The sequence below is a fragment of the Rhipicephalus microplus genome, chromosome X, assembly GCF_043290135.1.
Source record: "Rhipicephalus microplus isolate Deutch F79 chromosome X, USDA_Rmic, whole genome shotgun sequence".
In the NCBI taxonomy this organism is placed as follows: Eukaryota; Metazoa; Arthropoda; class Arachnida; order Ixodida; family Ixodidae; genus Rhipicephalus; species Rhipicephalus microplus.
The window spans coordinates 366,988,386-367,008,316 of record NC_134710.1 but is presented as its reverse complement, the minus strand read 5'-3'; positions in this window follow the sequence as shown (position 1 = coordinate 367,008,316).

Here is a 19,931-nt window from a genome sequence, read left to right as displayed (position 1 = left end):
GCGCGTCGGTCATTCCGAGATGAAAAGAGCATGAGATTGCATGCGACACGTAAGGAGACCATATACTGATAGTTCGACCTTGCCCGCCATGTTGTGCAGGCACTGTCGTAGTTTCAGCCACGTGGGTCGCAATGAAATTCAAGGGGTCATACACATATATGGCATAACTTCCGGTCTATACATGCCGCTGGCCCACCACAACGGAAATGGGTTGCTTTTTGGGACTCGGAAGCGGCTTTTCAGAGCGTCAAACCCAAACTCTTTATGTGATCATACGCTTTTCCAGTTACACCTATAGGCTCCCTGCTCTTCCTTTTATTTATTTTTCTCGGTTACAGCAGTCAAATTTTCTTTAGCTCTTCCTGAGTTACATAATCTCGGTTTTTATAGAATGGTATAGAATGACCATTTTATAGAATGAACATTCTAGAAGGCCTGACAATTCCATGTTTTTATCTATAAATTTGAATAATTTTGGGACTAGAGGGGATGCCAGGAAAGCCAATTGCTAATGACCACAAGGTGCGCTGTACTATTGAGAGCCTTGTTCACGGTCGAAAACCTTAGCTAATGTCACGCGTGTTTGGTTTTAAGAAAATAGGCGATAAATGCAAGGGAGGCGTTCGATGCAACTCGTTTTCTATCAACTCTGTAACACTTCTCCGAGAAAATAGAAGGAAAATAGGAAAAATGTTTTCAGCAGTCATCACAAAAGCACAAAAGTGAAATACAAAAGCAATTAACGAATCACAATCACCCTCGCACAAGCTAAATATGTCACAACTGGAACACACGTGTCGTATCATGCGCAGTACGTCGAAAACAAAATCTCTCTTCCTCCCGCTCTTTTTTTTCGTTTTTTATGTTCCCCATGCAAGACATTCAATCACAATGATCACGTGCATTTATATCAAGAACATTGCATCCCACTGTGGGGTGATCGTCTTGATCTTACACACTTCCCGAAGTTCCAATTGTTCGATTCACTTCTACTTTACTTGTTTTCCTGATGAGTGTCACCTGGTGGGAAGGAATTTGGGTAGAGTAGGAATAAATGGCACTCATTTGTAATTTGTTATTTGTGTCGATGTGTCGCGTAGCAGTCATTGGTGACGTGTTCGTATATACGTGCCCTTATTTTCCGGTGCTTCTAAAGGAAAATTCTCGTTGCAACAACAAAAGTTATGGTTATGAATTAAGGGAGTGTCTCAAGGAAACGATGGGGCGGGTTTATTCCACGCCCCCCACCATGCCTCTTCGATACATTGCCTCTTCGACCACTTCTAACCATTCCTATATTCTCCACTGATTCGCTGGCGTTGGAGGAGAAAGCAATTTCCTTGAATTATAAGTCTACTGATACTTATAGATGGCCTCGGTGGAGGCGACCTGCAAAGCCCAGGTTGTGAGGTCCACTTGGTTCTTGCCTTATGTCCTTATGAGGACCTCCTAGACCACCATTGATGGTTATTCCGAAACTAACTTTCACCCGCACATGCGCATAATCCAACAGCATGAAAGAGGCAGTTGAAAAAAAATGAAAAAAAGCAAGGGATCTGTACGCCCGAGTGCGCGTGGTACTACATAGAGCGAGCATAGGCAACATCGGCGTTTCTCACTGAAGTCGCGTATTCTGTGCGACGTAGAGAGCCACTAGAGGCGTCGCACCTCCTCGCCTCGAGTGGCGCGTCGAGCGAGCGCAGCCGGCAAATGCTGCTCGATGGGCCACCTCTGCAGCGCGCCGCGGCTTCGCAGGAAACACGCCTCCTTGCGCGCGCGGTTCCCTCGAGCAGGGCTTGCCAAGGCCAACCTGACGCTGCTAACTACGACAGCCTTCGGCTCGGTATGTTTAAGTGCCTGATAACTATGAGCTGCTGGAAGCTTAGACGTGCGTTTATTCCTCTGTTTTTTTTTTTCATTTTCTCCTCATGGCCTTCAGATGATTATGGAGTTTGTGTGTTGCACATTTTGTTTGAAACAGCTGGGGTGTATACACCGCGACGCGAGTGTCGCAGTTGGGGTGACCGTGAGCATGGCAAGCGAAGGCGCGTTTCGTAAAACTCGTTAGCTCTTCCGTCCGTGTGGTGAAAATGTCTATACGCGCCACGTCCTGTGCATCCAAGTGGGTGGAACATTACGCCGCCGCGGTGCTGCACTCACGTCGCCGGGCTTGGCACGCAAGTTGGGGGGACAGCGACGCCGTACGAGGGAGTGACAGTTATGGTCACAGGACGCTCTCCTTGCTGAACTGATTTTTACATGTGCGAGTTGGGGGATATCATTGACACGACACTGAATGTCAAGGCCCCATAAAGCGACCGTGTCTGTCAGCCCCCCCCCCCTTTTTTGTCGAGAAAACAACAACAACAAAACCACATTGCAATCTTTATAAGTAAGCGGCTGCAACCCGAAATCAGCGTGGACCCACCCTTAATTCCATTACTGCGACGTGCGGCGTCGACCGGGTATTTGTTCCAGGCCGTCTCTGCCGCCGTTTCTCTATAACGTGTTTTGCAGCACCCCTTGCCACGGCGGCGTCTTTTTTTCCTTTTTTTTCCTTCTTTCCTCCGTTTTCCTCTCGATGCGTGCATTGCTCGTCCGCATGCTGTTCTACGGCCTTACCCGGTTGTTCCGCTGGCGGCGCTCCCGCTGCTGCCATGAACTGTCAGCACACTATACCTCTACTACTCCTTCCCACATGACCCGTGACTATTTTTATCGCGTTACTATTACGCCTCTATTCCTGGATAAATAGGCTCCATTCCAATTCGTCGTGCCCTCCGGTAGTGCTGCGTCGATGCCAGCCGTGACGACCATCGATGTTCTCGTACAACCCTGATGCATTGCAAAAAAAAAAGAAGAGAAAGAGAGAAAAAAAACTTGGCTTTCTGAGCGGGGTTGTGTGTTTCCACGGTGGTTTCCTTAAAAACTCATTCTTTAGGGCCTGTACACGCGCTATCCACAGCGCACGTGGGAGGACACCTTTTGACAAGAAGTGCTTCGCATCATCGTGAACGTGGCAAAATCAACATGTTAACACGATACTTCAAAGTATTCAAGTACCCTGATATTATCGAAGCCGACTGCAGACCCACTACCGGTCGCCAAACCGGATTTCTCGCTGACAGCGCACCGGCACTGCAGGGGTCTTATCAGCGGACGTTCTTGGTCACACAGGCGTGACACGCTGAAGACATGTAGCATAAATGTCTGCAGTACATGCGAATGCAGTGCAGCGTTCACATAGAAGGGCGTTTTAATTTGGCTTACATTCAGGTTGTGTCAAACGGAGAAACAAACCCTTGAAAGTGACTTCTTCTTGTAGCGCGGGTCTTGTTCTCACGGATTCGAGGCCTTCAGGTAGTGTGCGAGGCATTATAGATAAGCCGTCCGCTGTATCTCGGCAATGTTCTCCGAACTTGCCGAGTTCGCAAGTGTCTTTAATCGCGGAAGCAATGGGTTGTCGTGATTCGATCGTTTGGGCAGGGCCTTCTTTTCTTATGTGATTCTTAAAGAGAAAAGAAGAGAAAAATGAGCCCCGTAACTGTCTGCATCAGAGTGCGGCACCTCAACAGAAGCTCACGAGGGATGGGGGTAAGGAAGAATTAAAAGGATAGGATTAAAAGGTAAATAGATAGAGGAAGGAGAGAGCGAGGCGCAGGGACATTGAACGAAAGAAAACGACGGAAGTAAAGAGGAGATAGGAAATATGTAAACGGTCGCAGGAGTCCGAGGACGGGGCACGACTCAGCGAGAGCTCATGTGTGGCAGGAGATGGCGTATACGGGAGCCCAATCGGCCAGAGCTGCGCTGTCGTCAGAGATCGCGGGGGCACAAGCGGTCAGCACGAAATCCTGAGAGCGAGTGGGCCTCTTCAGTTCTCTGAAGTTATATGCAACCGTATATATAGTTTCCAACGCTTCCTATTGAGTACATGCCCGTGCTCCACGGGCTTTTTCATTGCGCCTACTGCGCTGATCTCCGCTGTATGTGGTGCGCCAACGAAAGCAAGGAGGAGTGTCTGAACTTGAGTATAGTGATCGCTCGTGGTAAATGCGGCACCCTTCCACAACGCGTTGAAAGCCGTTTGAAGGGACATTGCAGAGAATTTTTTTGCAACTATATCCGTTGAATGTGAGAAACGTCAGCGTTAGCGCTAGCGGAGTCTTAGCGAGAAGAAAAAAAAAGAGACGTCAAAATCAAAGATGAGCATCCATGCCCCCCAGTCTCCGCCGGAGCCCTCCACGACGTCTTGTTATGCCTGCGAGTAGACAGCGAACGTCCGTGCCTCTGAAAAAGGCAATCTGTGTCAAGGCCAGCCCGCGAGCCCCGCCTGACGCGAACAACTCAACGGCGTCAACAGGTGGACGGCGCCTTTCTGTCGCCCACGTGCAGTGAGTCACCTCGGCAAGCGAGCCGTCGAGTAAACAACCGGCGTCTTCCTGTCTGGGAGTCTGACGCAATGCGCGGCGACGCCACTCGTCCTTGGGTGCAGCCACCTGCAGCGCAGCCTCTCCAGATTCGATGAGAAAGAATGACGCGGCCCAGCGGCGACCCCCATTGGAGGAGTCTGACCTGACGACCAGCGGTGCTTCTGGTTGTACATTTGGGCTGGACCCGGTGCATATAAAAGAAGCCCTGCGGCGCGTCGCGAGCAGTCCCCGTGTCGGAGAGCCGACATGTGTGTAAGAGAGCAGACCCCTTTGACAGCGGACCTATGTGTTAGAGAGGAGAGCTCGGCTCTTCGAGTCTCTGTCGGCCCCAGTGCCGAATTTGTGATAGCTCTGTATATATGCTGTACATAAACCTTGTTTAACTCACCGTCGTCTCGTCCGCTCGTCTATCACCTCTGCGCAGAAGCAGTCGCGAGCTGAGAAACCTACGCTACCAAACGGCTGGTGACCTTCCCGGCGGAGTTTGAAGCAGTGGCGCCTTCGGGACCGTGTTGGCGTCGCCTTCTTTCGAAACAGTGGTTGCAGCGGTGAGATTTCGAGGCGCCCTTCGTAACGTCGTCGGAGGTGCGCTTCTTAACAGTCTATAGGTTTCGAAAAACCTCTGCTTGGGTCACCAATTATTGGATTACTGATGAATGAGGCGTACCCTGCATTCTAAACGAACTATCCATCGCTCGCGCTCCACCCTGATAATTTGGTCTTTTTAAAAAGTTTTTTTTACTTGCATTACTGCTACCCATAACATCATGTGAGCACACATCCTGCCGACCTCTCCCGCAGTCTATCCTTTTCTATTCTAAATACCAGCTGTGGGCAACAACCACAGGGAACAAAACACAGCACGTCGTCTCTCCGCTAGTACCGCGGACGGCGCTGCGCAAACTCGAGAGACTTGAATGCCTATAGAAACAACATACTCGAGGGTCTGTTTTTAGTATGACTGAGAAAATCAGAGATGTAAACAATGTGTTTGAATAAAATATGAAGTTTAAACAACGTGTGCTTTTTTGCGATATCCCGTTTTTTTAGGTTATAAATAATCTTTTCAAATATAAAGCAAAATGTTTTGTTGAAAGCCGGTTCGTCGTGGAGGTTTTTTTTAAATAAGTAGTCGTTAAAGTAAACGCTAGGGCACCTATTCGGAACAGTTTAACAATATGTCGAAGGAGAATAGGTCCACTGAAGAGGCCAACGGGACGGCTTTATGCTCTCCCATAGTAGAGTATCTAATACTCTAAATCGTTAACTACATTTTCTAAACACATACGGATGGCATTAAGGGACGGCCTGTAGCGCTCTCCCATAGTAGAGCACATTACGTGCTCAAAATCGTTGTGTTCGCAAAAATAGTTGATCGCGGCTGAAGAGAGGGACAGCGTATGGCTCTCCCACCATCATGTGACATAACGGGGCAAGAAGCGGGGATTGAGACGCTGAGTGCTCTCCCGACTGGCTAATGCGTCGTTATTAATTAAATATGGGTAGTCCTACGTAGAAGTATTTAATAAAGCCTTCGTGCTTGCTCGCGCTGAACTTCCATTTCAGCGCCCTTGGTTCGGAAATATTTCAGGGGGGAAGAGCTCATTCAAACCATTTGCTTGCTTCCATCACGTGAACCCCCTTTTCACATTCTTGCCTTTCGTCGGAGGTCTGCGTGCCGCCGGAGTGTACGTCAGCGGCCCGCGCGCGTAGGCGTCGCTCATGTCACGGCACAAGGTTCTGGCGCTGCGGGGAGCTTCTTTCCAGGGGCGGCATAGAGGCTACCCGGCGTGGGCTGCTAGCCCGACGCTCGGAGGATTTCAAGCTGGACGGTTGTGCCCTCGCGATCTCCGACTTCAGCGTAGCTCCCGCCGACTGGTTCGCCCTCCGCGGTCTCCTGATGCCGTGCAGCTCTCGCATTGTGGCACCCCGCCCTTGGACTGCTTCGACCGGATCCCCACTTTCCTATCTCCTTCTTTTTTCCTCTCGTTGGCTGGCGGCTTCTTCTCCGTCTATTTTCCTTCTATTCTTTTTATCCCTCCTTCCTTCTCCCTATATCTTTTATTCCCCATATCCCATTCCTCTGCTGACCTGTTGAGGTGTCCTCGTAAGGAGAGACAGTTACGGGTCGGCACCTTCCTTTTCTTTTCTTCTGATATAACCACCTATATTTCTAGGCGCCCCCCCCCCCCCTTCCTTTGCTCGCTCTCTCCTTTCTCTTTCCTCTCTTCGCTCAAGTCTATTATCCCCCATTCCCCTTCCCATGTGAACCACTGCTGAGGTGTCGCACTTAGCTGCAGACAGTTGCGGGGTTCACTTTTCTTTTCTTTTCCAACTTTAAGAACCACTTCCCCCCCCACCCAGTGACCGGCGGCGGTGACTGACTCAGCGGCCTGGGACAGCGATACGCTGGCCGGGCTTCCGCGAAAGCATCTCACTCGCTGCCAAGCCTTCTCGCGCTTCCTGCCTGCGCCGTGACCCATTTTCTGGAGGCGAAAGCTGTCCACCGCGCGCGATTCAGTGTCGCTTTCGGGGCGGCTCATGATCTTCGCGGGCATCGGAGCTGTCATGAGCATGGAGGCCACGCGCGCCTCACGTGTGACTCCCCCGTTCGTTCTCCGCCGTCGTCGCTCCTTTCGACCAGCCCACCATCAAGTGCAGCTCCTGTTCCGGAGATACCGCGATCGCCACTTCAATGCGCTCCCGTGAAATCGAATCTCGCTTTTCACAAGGACTCCATGCTCTTAGAATGGCGGGGATGAATATTTGCTCATTTTATTCACTGGCATTACCTGGTTCCGTTACCGTCGCCGGTCAATCGAAGATGAAGCCTGTTGCATATCATGCACCGCAGCACCGACGTGGAGCGCGAATTAGATTGGCCTCACTGTGCGCATTGTTCCCATGGCTCATGAGGTCTTATATGAGGATAATTGGGGAACCGCACAAGGATTGAGCGGATTTATCATTTTTAGCCTAAATCTGTGTTACTACATTCGTTCCAATTTAATGCAGCTGCCATATGCGGAAATCAAACTCACGACTTCGATACTAGCAGCGGAACATCTCAGCCTTCTAAGTAATCGCCGTTTGTTCTTTGGAAGGATCAGTGGAAAAACGCTGCTTAAATCTGTTTACATTCAGTGGCGACGGGAAGTATACAGCCATCAGCTCAACCAAACACTTGCAGTGCTCACCCAACGGTTTGTAAACTGTGGTATATTAAGCTAATAAGCTCCGCCGCTGTCACATTACAAGCGGTTGACCCCGAAATTAGCGTGCAATCTCGAGACGTACAGCAGCTGTATATTTGCTGCAGCTTCAGTTTACAAATGAACTTCCCCTTAAAATGAGTCCGCCATCACTTTTCTGTCCGTTATTAGTTTGACTATCTACGACAAAAAATTGTTCAAAGCGACAAGACTGCGGAACTATCGCTTAGGGCGGCGAACTGCGATAATCCACTCTTGACGCCTTTGCTGCTCACTCTGCTTACAATGGCAACGGTAAAATTGGACGGGCAGTTTTCAGATCGTCGTATTTATTTCTTTTTTTTTGTAGCAGCTTACAACGCAGCAGAAGTGCCTGCTTTCCAGGATGACTTCAAAAATGTGAAATGGAACCCCAAAGAAACACATTTTACGTGCGCGACCAACCAAGCGCGGCCCAGCCGCGATACCGGAGATTTGTCGTCTCTTCGCTAGGGCCGTGGACGGCGATGCGCAAACTTGAAGGCCTATAGAGACAACATACTCGAGGGTCTGTTTTTAGCACGAACTGAGAAAATCAGAGATTCAGACAATGTGTTTGAATAAAAGATGGAGATTAAACAAAGTGTGCTTTCTTGTGGTTTCTCGCTTTTTTGAGGTTATGAATAATCTTTTCGAATAAAAACCAAAACTTTTTGTTCCAACCAGGTTTGGCGTGAAGGTCTTTTTGCAATAAGTCGTCGTTGAAGTTGTAGATAGGGCAGCACCTCCAAAACATATTCATAAGGAACCACGGGTGGCATTTAGGGACGGCCTGTAGCGCTCCCCCATAGTGAAGCCCATGACGTGCTCAAAATCATTACTTGTGTTCACAAAAATAGTTGATCGCAGCTGTAGAGAGGGACAGCGTATGGCTCTCCCATCATTGTTGAGATGCATCACGGATGGATGGATATGGCTGTACCCTTTGGATCGAGCGGTGGCAGGTGCCACCAAGCCGCAATACTTAATGATCCAAAAACTAGATTTATTTTTTTTCGTTAAAATAGTGAGGTTGAGGATTCGTACTTTGCAGTGAAGGGTTTAATTTTCACTCGTGCCTTGACTTTCGCCAATAATCAAATAACCTACTTCTAGTTAATTCTACCCGCTTAAAGTCTATTTTGCCCTCCCTGTCCCTAAACCCCAGTGCTTTGAAAAACTCTGCGCCATCATCCTGAACTATAGAGCAAAGCCCTTAACAGAACATTATCAAGTGTTCGGCAGTTTCTTCTTCCTCTCTACACGCACTGCATACCGTGTCTACCACTTCGTATTTGGCCCGATATGTCTTGGTTCGCAATACTCCCGTCCGGTCCTTAAACAGCAGAGAACTACCCCGAATATTATCATAGATCTTTTCCTTGGCAATTTCCTGCTTAAAAGTTCGATAGATCTCTAGTGCGGACATCTTAATCATGCCGATTCTCCACATATCGGTCTCAGCTTGATTCACCTTCTTCTTAACCGATAACTATTTTTGGTTTGGCTCCCTGCTGTTTTCTAAGTATTTACCAGTCAATTTTCTGGTTCGCTTCCTCGATTTTGTATCGACATTTTTCATGTACAAGTAGCTGAATACCTTCCTAGCCCAACGCTCCTCCCCCATTTCTATCAATCGCTGCTCAAATTTTATCTTGCTGCTAGCTTCCCTGCCCTCAAATGATGCCCATCCCATATCACGTTGTACTCCCTGATTTGGTGTATTCCCGTGAGCTCCTAAGGCAAGCCTACCTATTCCACGTTGCTTAATTTCTAATCTTACCTGAACCTCTGATCTCGTGCACAAGACCACATTGCCGAAAGTCAGACCAGGAACCATGACCCCTTTTCATATTTCTCTCACAACATCATACCTATTGTAATTCCACAGTGCCCTGTTTTTCATTACCGCTGCATTCCTGTTACCTTTAGTCGTCACGTATGTTTCGTGTTCCCTTAGGTACTCGGCCCCATTTCTTACCCATACGCCCAGATATTTGTGTTTATCTGTTATCTCTAGCGTGACCTCCTGTATTCTATTCTCACTACCGTCATTGTCATTAAAAATCATGACTGCTGAATTTTTCTTACTGAATCTGAAATCTAACCTATCTCCTTCATTACCGCAGATGGCCATCAATCTCTGCAAATCTTCCTTGTTTTCGGCCATTAGCACTGTATCATCTGCGTACATCAATGCTGGTAGTGCCTGTTCAATGAGTTTTCCTTGTTTGACGAAAGAGAGGTTGAAGCCTTGTCATCTTCCCTCTAATTTTCCTCTAATCCTTGTAGGTACATCATGAATAATAAAGGTGCAGGGGACACCCCTGCCTAAGCCCCCGTTTCACCTCTGCAGGCTTGGATACCTTTTTTTCCCACTTTATAATTACCTTGTTACCTTTATAGATATCTTTTCAAAAGATTAGTGACTACATCTTCCACGCCTAGTGTGTCCAGTATTCCCCATAATTCCTCTTGAACCACGCTATCGTACGCTCCCTTGATACCCAAAAATGCTAGCCACAGGGGCGTGTGTTTATTTTCTGCTATTTCGATGCACTGCGTGAGTTTGAACAGATTGTCTTCCAACATCCTGTGTTTCCGAAACCTTTTCTGCAGTTCCCCCAGCACCCCCTAATCCTCTATCCATGCCTGCAGTCTTTCCTTAATAATCTGCATTGCCAGCCTGTAGACAACTGATGTCACTGTTTTAGGACGGTAGTTGTTTATGTCAGCTTTGTCCCCTTTTCATTTATAGATCATGCTCATCCTGCTAAGTTTCCATCCATGGGGAACTTCTCCATCGATTATTATTTTGTTCACTGCCTCTCTCAAAGCCTGCTTAGACTTCGGACCTAATGTCTTTATCAGCATATTTGGAATGCCATCTGCGCCTGTTGATGTACTGTAAACAAGGGAACCTTTTCTCAGCCCTTTCCCACTCTCGTTGTAAAAATGGAGGCATTGCGCCACTTGTTTCATCCTTGTCTATTGTAGTGCATAAAGCACTCTTTCGTTGAAATTTTTCTGTCACCCTTGTTCTTATATATTCAATAGCTTCGTCCTCTTCTAGACTAGCACCATGAGCTGTAGTTATAAACCTCTGCTCTAGGCTCGTCTCATTTCTTAGGGAGTTTATATGGTTCCAAAATTTTGCAGCGGCTTTTCTATGTTCTTTATGTACTTCTGCCAGCCACTGAGCTCCCTTTCTTCTAATCTTTTCATTGATCAGAAGGGATGCATCCCTTCTACAGATTAGAAAGATTTCCCATTTTCTTCCAACATCATCTGTCGGTTCACCCCGCTGCTTAGCATGTCTGTGTTCCCTAGAGACTTCCTGGCGTTTTTCAATGGCTCTCTTAACTTCCTCATCCCACCAACTTTTCGGTTTGTGTCGTCTTTTCCGGGTTGACTTGTCACGTGCCTTAGCAAGCTCTAGCTCAAACAGGCTAATTAGATTCGTGTATGTCCACACTGTTTTATTATCCTCAGTGATTACTTTCTCAATTTGTTTAGTGGCTATTTCATTTTGCCTTTCTGAATAAAAATTTTCCTGTAGTTGCTCATCTTGTCTCCTTCCCACTTTCACTGCTCTTCCAAAACTTAGCTTGATACGTTTGTGATCACTACCCAGACTTCTGGAGCCACCTTCATCTATGTGAATTCCCCTGAGCTTATCATGCATCCTATGTGACATCAGTGCGTAATCTATCGTCGACTGCAGCCTTCCCCACTCACAAGTTATTTGCCCTTCAAACTTATCGGTACGGTTGCAAATGTTCAAATCATGTCTTTCACACATATCCATGATAATTTCGCCTGTTGGGTTGGTATACCTATCTATTGATTCTATGTGCACATTCATATCTCCTAGTATAATTATCTCGCACTCTCCTCTTAACTCCTCAATGTCCTTTGATATACACTCTACCATTGCCTGGTTTTCCTCTCTGGCCTTTCCTCCCGTTCACAAGTACACCAAACCAAGGAGTGTCATTTGCCCTGCCACTTTCCCTTTTAGCCAAAAATGTTCTTTGCACTCCTGCTTTACCCTTTGCCAGTCTGTAATTTTATGAATGAATGCACCAACAGCACCCCCCTTTCTGCTGCCTTCTGTTTTATTACAATATTCCCACGCGTAGTCTGGATTGTTAGGAGGTTGTTCCATGTCCCTAAGACGTGTTTCTACAAAACTGTATACCATCGGCCTCTCCTCTATTAGCTGTTCTTCTATCTCTTCCCATTTCAGTCTGTTCGTGCCACCCTGCATGTTAATATACCCTATGTCCTAATTGGCTCGACGCTCGTGGCTATGTCTATTTCTCACCCGGACTCACCAACCTTAGATACTGGTGCTACTTTGGAATCGTATCTGTCCATAACCCCTGTCAAAGAGTCTCTCTGGTTGTTTTCCTCGTTACTAGCTATCCTGCTCCTGAAAGGACCCGCGTGCCCCCCCCCCCCCCCCCCCATAAAAAAAGCTACTGCGCGTCCTGCAAGTCGCCAACCCACCTCATGACCTAGCCGCTCATAGAAGTGATTTCGGTCTCGTTGAAAACCACCCCACCATGCACCTCTCTGTTTATTTCCACCACTCCAATGCCTTTTTCTCGACTCATCCGCCATATCTCTTGGTTTGCGTGGAGAACCGCTCTCTGCAGGTTTCCGTCACGCACCGGTACCTCCGATATCGTGCATATCACTACCTGTACCTGAGGAGAAGTGGTGCGCATTTCATCGATACCTTTCACCTGTGTGGTCGCTAGTCCTGCCGTATCTTCATTTAAGACATCGTTTAAACCGCCTGAAATTATCACGAGGTTTTGTCTATCAGCTGTAGTTTTGAGTTTTGCACTCGCTTGCCTCATGAATTCTTCCAGCTTGCGTCCTGGGAACGTCCCTACTGGAACCCTCTTGTCACCTCTTAACCTCTCTTTGATTGCTTCTGCGCATCGATTTAAATTCGAGTCCCCAGCGATTATCACATGCTGTGACTTTTCAGCTGGAGCGTCCTGCACCTGGGGGTTACTTGCACCTGTGACACCGGCTGCTTTGTCTCCTCCCAGTTCCACCACTGCTTCGCTGAAGCCGGGGCCCAGCTTCAGCGACCTCTCTTTAGACCTCTCCCTGTTTCTAAACAGTGTGACGTCACTACGGGCACCCGGCCCTCTACACCCTCTCTCGAAGCAGGCTCTGGTTGGAGAGAAAGTTCCTCTGGCGACATCTTTATGCATAGCATAGCTGCGTGTCTGCATTATTTCGACAAAAATTTCTGCATTGCTATGTTCTAAAGTTACAGCTGTTGAAAGAACGGGGTCGCGGAAGGGTCACTGCTCATAGTGTGGGAATTCGCTCGTCGTAGTTGGATGAAGAAACTTTGTTTAGAGTACTGAGAGATGCGACTAGCACGCAGTGGGCTCCACCGCGAAAATGGCAGCCATGAAAAAAAATTCTGATCTTTTTCAAAGCCGAACGTTTTTAATGTACACGATTACTGGTACTTTGAGAAATATTTGCATGGCATGGATGTAAGTTTCCTCAACTTCCATCGTGGCATGCGCAGTGCAGTTTTAAACGAGGTACAGCATTGGCGGCAGCATGGTTTTGAGCTGCTGTGCGCAAAGTCACGGATAAGTTTCTCATTCATTGCCCAAACGTCTCGTCAGAGATGAATGAAAAAAAAAAAACACTTGTTGCCGTTGGTTAGGCTGATGTTAACATATTCTTGTGAAAATCAAAGTGAAGTTCTGCCGCCGCGTTTCTCGAAAACCCAGTGAAAATTCATTATCTGGCACAGTTACCTTGCTGCATTTGACACCTATAACGCGTTTGCGTACCTATCGCTTCTTTAGGCCTGATACACAAACTTCTAACGAACGTTTTCACTTCATAGGGATCGAGCCCTAAAAGTACAAAGTAGATAAGCAACCGAAATCTCCGCTGTTTCCAATAACACGTATCAGGTATCCGATATTACAAGTTATAGCCATGGTGAAACATATATGCTGATTCGGCAACGCTACAACATGCTTATAGCTCATGCTTTGTCGTAGATATCACCAGGATATCATGCACTTTTATTTTTCTGCACGCTGAGCATACGCTAAGATGTACCCAATCACAGATGATCGCGTCAAATGTATTTTTATGTTGACTACAATGTCAGATAATAAAGTTCCATCGACAACCGGTTACTGAAATCGGCCCACAACTAATGTCTGTGTCGCAAACAGGACGCATCGCATTATTCACAATGCACACATTCCCAGTTTCGCCGTCCGTAAAGATGAACGAATATTGTCGATGCCTTTCAACGCACACTACACGCCACAGTCCCAGTCAACACTGCACATTTTCGAAGACGACGCCACTGTTCCTCGCACAGGCCGCCACGTGTGTTCACTTCTCCGAGATAAACAGCCAGCCAGCGTGGCGAATATTTCATCACGCACTTTATCACACACGTAGATGTTCTCTGACACATGCCACAGCTAATGTTGCCACTGTGAGATAAAGATTAAGGTTTCAAAAAGAAAAAAATAAATGCTCCGATTGATTGATTGATTTGTAGGGTTTAACGTCCCAAAACCACCATAAGATTCTGAGAGACGCCGTAGTGGAGGGCTTCGAAAACTTCGACCACCTGGGGTTCTTTAACGTGCACCCAAATCTGAGCACACGGGCCTACAACATTTCCGCCTCCATCGGAAATGCAGCCGCCGAAGCCAGGATTTGAACCTGCGACCTGCGGGTCAGCAGCCGAGTATCTTAGCCACTAGACCACCGCAGCGGGGCTTGAGCAACCTTGGTGGGCGCTGCGGATGGGGTCTGCCGTTTCAAGTACCTAAAGCTGTTAAGATTGGACCGACCGACAGACAGACAGACAGACAGACAGACAGACAGACAGACAGACAGACAGACAGACAGACAGACAGACAGACAGACAGACAGACAGACAGACAGACCAAAAGTTGCCTGCGGCGACGTATGTTCTCATACCCCAGCAAGGCTCCTCAGCGAATAGTTGGTGACTCAAGCCAATACATGGATTACCTGACGCTTAATATAATGCTGATGCAATACATATAGCTACGCATGCACACAGGGACATATAGTACACATAGTACGCATATAGAATGAACGCAATGAACAAGAGTACAATCAACAATTTTCCACAGCGGCGCACACTCAAAGTGCTGTCAAAATGTTTTTGCCATTATTGCTGGTAGTTGTGAGTGTGTGTGATTGTTGTGTTTTTGTTTCGCTCACTGGTTGTGACGCTATTTTGTTTTCATCACACATGTCGTGTTCTGAATTTCGGGCATTGTTGTAGTTCACATAAAAGTTCCTGCGTCAATCGCTAAACTGTGTGCTGTCGTTTTTCTTCGAGTCTCCTCTACTTTAGACGAACCGACGAGTCCGGTTATTAAATTAGTTAAGCGATTATTATCACAGCACGCGTGCGTATAGTAACGCGATAGTTGAAGAGCTCGTTTGGTAAAAATACATGCGTAGGCGTCGTTGGCTGGTGCGAAAAATAATCTCGTCTGTAACCGACAAAATTGTTGAGATATCTTTCGTACCTTGGGAATCGATGTTCTGCGAAGCATGTGGAAGGAAGGCAACCGTGGTGTAATTTTTGATTTAGTGATTCCCTAATACAACGCTAAATTGTCGGCAAATGTACGCACATGCGTGTGTTGAGCAGTCGCATATATTTGATGTAACCAGTCGTTCGCAGTTGCATAACGATGTCAACGGCTACGTGAGTGTTACGAACACTGGATAAGTAGCACTTGCGCTTGTGAGTATGGTAGCCACATAGAGCAACCTTGGTGGATTGTTCTTGACCTAAAATTGACGTTAAGCTGGCGTGACGCCTGTATCATAGGAGTGCATGTGCATGTAATGTTTAACAAGCTTAAGGGGCACTAAAGGCAACCATCAAGTCGACGTCGATTGCTGAAACAGCAGTCTAGGAACGTCGTAGTGTTACTTTTGTGCCAATGAAGTGCTTATTCAGAAATAAAATCACCTTTTAGTGGTCCGCATTGGGTTAGCGCATTTCAAGTTACCCACCTCAAGAAGCGAAACTACTCACGTGACTGTTGTCGGGCTCGACGTTGCTCGGCTTTGCTGCGCGGCTGCCAACACTTGTCGCAGCAGAACGAAAGCAGCGGGAGCCACAGCAGAAACAACGGCCATTGATCAATTTCTTGCCGTTGGCTCCGAGATGGCTGACGTGTTTTGTTCAACTGGACCCCGCTAGATATCACATGTCCAGTGTAACTATAGTAACCATATACAGTCACTCTCTTGCAGGGGCGTTTGCGTAAGCAGGCGTTTGGTGTGTAGCAACACCATGGACCCGAGCTAACGGGGGTTACAAGTGCTTTGTCGAAATTTGTAACAATCATTTGCTTACCCCTTTTTCCAGTCGTTCATACAATTTTTGCCCTGTTCTTATACATTTCGCCTGTTACGCCATGTCCCGCTGTCTGAAGAATGTGCTGCGAAGTGCGTTCGTCGCTTAAAGCTATGTTCACACTACGGTCGTAAGGCGTCGATTTTTCATAACACGCGTAAGCGGAAGCACAACAAGCGTATGCGTCAAGTTCAGACTGTGAACGTAAAGGTACCAACGTTCGCAACGAACGCATAAATCGTGGGTGAGAGTGTTAAAGGCTAGGCAACTTTTACGACTGCGATACTACGACCGTTACGACACAACCAATGACCGATCAGCTTTCGGTTTTCAACAACCGGTAACGAGACCTGATGGGACTTCCGTCCTCCCGGCTGCAGCAACATCGCGGAGGCGATGGCGGTAGCTACCAGTGCGGGAAGTGCTACTTCGCCATTCCGCGGTGACGATTGGGTTGGCTTTGTTTGCTCGCAACGTGCGTAAAAAGTTGTTCCGCGCTGCCTGCCGTACGTGAAGGCGTGCGTGAAATCCGGAAGCGGCTCCGACGCCGTAAAGAAGAAATGGGCCCTCTTCTACAACTTCATGTTCCTCAACGACGCCATCCAGAGCAGAAGGCAAGCTATCTGACGTTGGCGTTTTAAGTTGCTCATTGCAAGTTGGTGCGCTGAGCGCGCGCTAAGCAGGGCTGTAGATATACCTGCCCCGATTCCTCTCTCGTTTTTCCTCTCACCACTTCTCTCTGGAATAGTCTTCAAATTAAATTCATGCTATTCCTGTGCACTAATTGTATGCGGTGAAGTGAGAAAGATATTTTCAGCATCCTGATATACAGTTCGACACTGGCAGTTTAAATACGAAACGTCACTGCGTGCATTTCAATACTATTTTTAATTGAACTCATTGTTTACGTTTGAATAATTTTGAAATCATTCACATCAAATAAAGTAGTACAGAGTGCATGGTATTTTTCCCTTTTGATTGAATACTTGACGCGCGGTCACATATGTTGTTCTCTCTCTTTTTTGTTTTTGATGCAGCACTGTGTCCAGTATGGAAGGAGGACCCCGTCATTTGCCACCGGAAGTACAACCTCCAAATATGTTTACCCCAAGCAGTAACTCAAGCACGTCGGCAGAGGCACTTCTTCAGTCAATGTATATGGACAGCAGCGAAGATATCGATTGAACTCGCGACAATCCACTTGGCCAAGCTGCATACGTCTTAGAAGTCGGCGACCAAGTAGCTGAGCCAAGCTCACTGTCTGACAATGACGTTGTTGAAGACGACCATCAAGGACCTCCAGGAAGCGAGGCAGATTCAAGCGCGTGTGCCACTGCAAGGCCCACCGCACCTACAGGCACCAGGAAAACTTCCTCAAAGAAGAGAAACCAAGTCGACATTGATGAGCTAGTGGTTGCTACCCTAACAGAAAATAGGAAGCGGCTGAATGAATTAAAATATTCGAACACTGATCAAGATGAACTTTTTTGCTCAGCATGAAGCCGCTCCTAGCTAGGCTAGAAGACCGCAAGAAAGAAAGGACAAAAATCACAATCCACAAGTTGTTAGTGGAAGCTGTTTTCCCAACGTGTGAGCCGGGAAAGGACAGTGAAGGTGTTTGAAAAAGACACACGAAGTGCTGTAAACAGTATTTTATTGCCAGTGCATTTTGGGGGGAGATTTTTCTAGTTGTTTATGGTGGAGCTCAGCTGTGCTCGTTTCTACATAGCAACCATATCCTTGCTTCTTTCTGCTGGTAATTTTTTTCTGAGTGTAATCATAAGCGGCTTCTCGAACGCATCAAAAGAAATTGATGTCATGATTATGTAAATAAATCATGTGTAATAAACAGTTGAAAAGTAAACAGTACATGCAGCCAAGACTTCTTCCTTTAGGTAAACTGCCATGGCACTGCGCCAGGCCCATGGAAGTAGCTGGCAAAGCTGTCGCGAACGTCTGCTGCCCTCCTTGAGTAGGTATTCGAACCTTGTCGGTACGCTTGGGGAAGTGGTGGGGTGGAGTTCCTCCAGTCACCTGAAATGAGCTCTCCTGAGCTTCCAGTGGTGTCTGCGAACTGCGGAGGACAGTAGCCACCAACCTGTCTTCCCTCCTGCATTAGGAAATTGTGTAGGCAACAGCAGGCAGCTACCACGAGGACGGCATTGTCTGGTAGAAGGCTCATCCGGTTCCTCAACACCCTCCAGCGTTCACACATAACGCCAAAAGCATTCTCGACGCACCTGCGAGCTCTTGAGAGCCTGTAGTTGTAGATCCGTTTTGCACTGTTGGCCGCTTGCTTGCCAGGGTACGGCTTCATCAAATTTGTCTTGAGAGGGAAGGCGTCGTCGGCCACAAACACGTAAGGAAGCACTGGGCCTCCGTTTGGGAGTGCGCAAGGAGCGGGCAAATTCTTGTGGCCATTATCCACAAATATTCCCAGCTGCGACGCCGCGAACACACCACCATCGCTTTCACGTCCGTAGCATGCTATATAGACTGATGTAAACTTGTAGCTTGCATCACAGGATGCCATCAGGTTAATTGCAAGCCTTGCTTTTAATTGAAATATAATGTTCCAGAGTTTGGTGGTGCATCTAAATGAATATACTTTCCATTAATCGCTCCGGCGCAGTTAGGGAAGTTCCACTTGAACCAAAACTGTTCTGCAATAGCCTCTATGCTTTGCTCATGTTTTAGAAATCTAGGCTTAAGAACGGTCCATATCGCTTGGCACACCTTCGGAACAAGCTGCGAAATCGTCGATTCGCCGACGCGGAAGCTGTACGAGGGAGACTGGTAGCTGTTACCAGTGGCCAGGAACCTAAAAAAAAGGAGGTATGTATGAAGCTGGCAAAAAAGCTAACCCCACTACGAATAATTACGGCCAAGCCATTAAGCAAAACAGTGCTCTATTGGCCACCGGATATAGGAGACGCGTAGGCCAAATTGCAGCGAACGACTAGGAATAGTGTGCAACACAATGCTTAAAACTGAAAAATACAATATCTGCTCATAATGTAATACGAATTTAATTATATTTAACCTGTCTCATTATCAAACTAAACCAAACATTCAGATAGTTTTTCATTTATTTGGCAGCCTCCCGTATCGAATACGTATCTGTATGGACTTTTGCTGCTTTCACGCATCAATGTGCTTACCTGAGTGTTATTGCGAGACGCTCCGCCGACGAAATGGCAGAAAGAAGATGTGTGCTCCGAACCTCGATTAGTGGTCTCACAAAGCTCTGAAGGAATTCGAACTGCTGGGGCGACATGGGCATGAAATTATGAAACATCGCAGCGTCTCCAAGTCGGAGCTTGACGAGAAGGTTGTGAAAGTCGCCATTCACGGCCCTGTCGAGGAATACTTGGCGCACCCAAACTCTTCTCTGTCGCCTTCGCCGTCTTCGGGCGATTAAATACACGACTATAAGCTCATTTTGAGCGTGAATTTCTTCCAACTCGGCCCGCGCTCGCGTGTTGATGGGAGCCATATTGGACCACTAGTGACGTTGATTCTACAGCGACAAATATGATTGGCCTATCGTAAAAATCGTATTGTACGTAGCTGTAAATGTGAACAAAGGTATCGGCATAACTGCGGTAACGCTTTTTATAGCCGTTGCGTTCGATACGCCGAACGAGCTGTTACGCACGTTACGACCGTAGTGTGAACATAGCATAAGTAGGTATAAAAGCCACAGCCATTAAATTGCTACGAACGTCATCATGTGATTTGGCTGCAGAAACGTGGACCGCTTCTGCAGCCAAATTAGCCAAGAATTTCAAGTAGGCACATACAAGGAATAAGGGGCACAAATCTTTCTTTTCTGTGTTGCTT